The sequence below is a fragment of the Lampetra fluviatilis genome, chromosome 39 (genome assembly GCF_964198595.1).
Source record: "Lampetra fluviatilis chromosome 39, kcLamFluv1.1, whole genome shotgun sequence".
Lineage (NCBI taxonomy): Eukaryota > Metazoa > Chordata > Hyperoartia > Petromyzontiformes > Petromyzontidae > Lampetra > Lampetra fluviatilis.
In genome coordinates, this window is record NC_136313.1 from 5,987,567 (window position 1) to 5,992,027 (window position 4,461).

The following is a 4,461-nucleotide window of genomic DNA, read 5'->3' on the forward strand; positions in this document are numbered from 1 at the left end:
TTTGTATCCATTGCAAAGCAGAGGTAATGATGGTGGTAGGAATATTGATGTGCTAAAGAGATATCTTATGAAGCAAAAATTATATAATTAAGCTGTTTCTAAAAAGGGTTTTTTTTATTATTTGCGGTGGTATTGTGTTTACATTTTTACATAACTGCCCGGACACTTTTTCTCGCACAATTGTATTATGTAATTGAAAAAAATACACGGATTTAGTATGTACATGATTGTGGAAATTAACTTGTCGTCACTTGGTTTGTACGCGTTCATTTTCTTCTCTCCGATTAGCACCGTTGGCAACGTTCGGTGCGAAAGAATTTCAACGTACACACGTGCATACATTTATCGGTTTTGGAAAACAAGAAACGTTATTTTGTAGTTATAATTTAAAAAAAAACGACAATAATGCCATTACAAGAAGACAATGTTGATATGTTGAGAACGAGATGCATGATCAAGCATACGACGCCTGATTGGCCGCGAGTACCGACACGCATTTTCACGGATTAAATAAATTAACCCGTAAAAACAAAGTTTTTCACTCTAAATCCTTTATATGCGTGGCGGTTAGAGTCCTCTCGTCCTCTGGCTTGAGATGGCTGCCACCTATGGGTCAGATGATTTTCTGCCAGCATTAAGCAATTGGTAATTAAATATTTTAAAAAATTTCCCTAAACAGTGTAAAATTTTGGAAACATTTTTTCACGAAAATTAATTGTCACGCACAACGAGTCTGTGTGGAAAATGTCAGCTCGATTGGATCACGGGAAGTGGGTTAAAAAACGACCGAAAGATTTGCACGGTCGTAAGCAAGCAAGCAAACTTAATATAAAGGATTTAAAAAAAAACAATTAGCGACAATTCTACCACGTTCATTTATGGCAGGGTTGCCACGATATATTTTCTTCTCGCAATACTGTCCACGACATTTTCACGAAATCACAATTCTCGTGATATCAGTTTGTCGCAATAAAACATTCAGTATTTTCATGCGAAAAAATATTCATGCGTATAAAAACACCTTATGTTTTTCGATTTAAAGCTTTCGTGACTGCAGGGATTCATCGTCTTGGTTCTTTCGGTAAAGTCACGTAGAAGGGAAATAATAAAAATAAAACATAAAATAATTCTCACGACGTTTCGGCCATAACGCAAGCAGCCGTCCTCGGGTGAAGAACAGGTCTGTCGGGAAGACAGTTTTGTTCTTTGGCGTATCTCCTTGAGCGGCAGTTCACTCAACGTAAGCCTGTCCTGCGTACGTTTTCCAATTACTGCAACTTTACAGTCTAATATAACGCTTAGCAACGCACGTGCTACATTCACGTCAATAGGAGCCATGTCAACAGGAGCTTGTTCAAAAGGAGCCACATCAAGAGGGGCCACTGGGAGCCGCGTCAATAGGGCCCACGTCCATAGGAGCCTCTTCAATAGAACCCACGTCCCTTCAATAGGACCCACGTCCATAGGAGCCTTTTCAATAGGCCACTCACCCAACGAGAGACGGCGCTCCCTCGCTGTCTGGTGAAGAGTGGCTTAGCTCGACAATCCAAAATGATCAACACTCGGAGCAGACTACCCCAAATTAGCAATCTGTGGGTCTGTGTGTCTCTGCGTGAATCTGTTGGTCTGTGTGAGTCTATGGGTCTTTGTGTGAATCTGTGGGTCTGTGTATCTCTGTGTGAATCTGTTGGTCTGTGTGAATCTGTTGGTCTGTGAGTCTATGGGTCTTTGTGTGAATCTGTGGGTCTGTGCGAGTCTGGGTCTTTGTGTGAATCTGTGGGTCTCTGTGTGAATCTGTTGGTCTGTGTGAGTCTATGGGTCTTTGTGTGAATCTGTGTCTCTGTGTGAATCTGTTGGTCTGTGTGAGTCTATGGGTCTTTGTGGGAATCTGTGGGCCTGTGTGTCTCTGTGAATCTGTTGGTCTGTGTGAGTCTATGGGTCTTTGTGGGAATCTGTGGGTCTGTGTGTGTTTATGGGTCTCGGTTAATCTGTGGGTCTCTATGTGAGTCTATGATTCTCTGCGTCAAGTCACGGGGACTGGAGTCGCAAAGCAAGGCCACCCCCCTAGTTACAACGGATTTTCACAGAACCTCAGAAAAATCCTTCAAGTAATTTTCGTTTCTACACAACATGGGCTGCACTTTTTCACCCAAAATATAGAAACCTCCATTTAATGATGGCTTTTTTGTTCTGCAGTCATTGGTGACCAGGTTTGAGACTGTCAACTCACTCCGCTTTGAGGCCTGAATGTCGCCACAGGCGGCTGAAACCCAGATTCGAACCGAGGATCTCAGTGAAGCTGGCTCAGGGGTTGAACTGGCCCTTGTGTGTGTCCCCAAAGCTTCCCGGTCACCTCCGCTTTCCAATTAAATCATTACTCCTACAAATAAGGCAACCAGAGTGAGCAAGAGGCAATTTTAAATGAAAATCCTCAGGCCCAGACTTCTCTAGAACAATGAAGTGTTCTGTCGCAGAACACACGTGCACACACAGTCGCAACACAACCATTTGTGAAGCATCCAATCAATCAATGTTTATCTATTACAGAGAAAGTCCTGTGTAGCCAGTTACCCAGCTAGATTTCAAAGGAGATCCGTGGTGGATTAGCGCAGAAGGAGAGTATAATAAAGGGTTTTTTGGATTAGAGCGCGTAAATTAATAAAAGTGTCGTTAAACCCGCCACCACCCGACACAGCCAATTAGCAAGGCGTCTTTTGGCGTCATCTGATCGAACACCGTATGAGACACGGCTCTAAGGAAAGCTGTCTCAGGTGTGGGCCAATCAATTTCAAGGACAATGCATACATTATCAGTGTTTTTGTTTGCATTCTGACCGCAGGTATTGTGGTTAATGTAAACATGATTCCTCGTAAAATGGTTTCAGTTTTGTTGCCAGAAACAAGGGGAAAAATACCTATTATTATATTTTGGTACTGGCAATGGAGGCCTCATGATGTGTAAAGATGTTAAAACACCAAACAGAAACCTTTTGTAAGGAATCATGTCTGCATTATATGTGGCTAATGCATATATGTGGTTCATGCAAACATGGTTCCTTACAAACAATTTATGTTTGGTGTTTTAACATCTTAACACCTATTTAATGCCAGAAAGGGTCAAACTTATTCTTATTTTTGATACTGGCAAGGGAGGTCCCATGATTATCAAAATCAATTGAGTGTCCTTGTTGTCACGAGTGTTCTGCCACTGCCGACAGCTGTATTGGGAGTATTTAATATTTATTTGGTGTTCTTTTAGTCTCGTGCTGATCATTCGTCCTATTTGCCAACATAGCATTTACCACACGTGCAGTTGATCCTGTACACCATCTGTTGATAGCTTCGGTAATACATCTTTTGTACCAGATATGAATTTCTGTATTTTATGTACCGTGCTGATTCGGATGTTTTGTTTTTCCAGACATCTAGCTAGTTTATCAGTTACTCCCGCAATGCACCGTATTTTAATAGTTTTAATTACTTGGTCAGTTTCTAAGCTCGTGTTATTTGATTTGGTTTTGGCATTCAATGCCCTGTTGATTTGTGCATCATTGTACCCGTTCAATTGCAGCACTTCTTTAACATGTTTAATTTCACTTCTCGGACTTTCACCATCTGACACTTTCTTAGCCGATGTATGAGTGTCTTAATGATAGCGGATTTCTGTGTGGGGTGGTGGTGTGACTGCATTCAGATAGGCGTCAGTGTGCGGTAAACGCTGTGTGCTATTTTACCATTTCGCCCCCGTCCTAGCAGAATATTCAGAAATTGTAGAGTTCTGTCAGCTTCCACTTCCATGGTGAACTGGATGGATGGGTTTTGCTAGTTGAGATGATTTAGAAATTCGTTAAATATATCTTTGCCCTGTGGCCAAATCTCCAATGTCATCCACATATCTAAACCAAGCAGAGGGTTTTAGTGTGCTTGAAGCTATTGAGTTTGCTTCAACATCTTATATGTACAAATCTGCGATCATAGGAGACAAAGGAGAGCCTATTGCTGCCCTTTCTTTTTCTTTATAGAAGTCACCTTTCCACGAGAAATAGGTGTTCTTTAGACCGTGTTCGGCAAGTCGTGGGATATCTTTGGCTAAACCTGTGTTCGTTACCAGAGTATCGAGTAATTGAATTGACTCGTTAACCGGAACCCTCGTGAACAGAGAAGTCAAACAACAACAACAAAGTGATCCATACAGAGCAACAAGCAACGGCAAAACAGAACCCGTTGGCATAGACAAAATGAAAAAAAATACAATTTTGCCAATATGAACAGGCGTATTGTTAAGTATGGCTAATTAAATTGCATCCAAAGGGGAATCCAAGGGGGCCCATGGCGGCTATTGATCAAAGGGGGGGGGGGGGTACAGCTTACGGCTTGCTCCCCCAGCTTGGCAGAGAACAGCAGCGTACGATAGTTTAACATCCACAGCCCTCCTCCTCCTCCCCTTGTCTCCCCGCTCCCC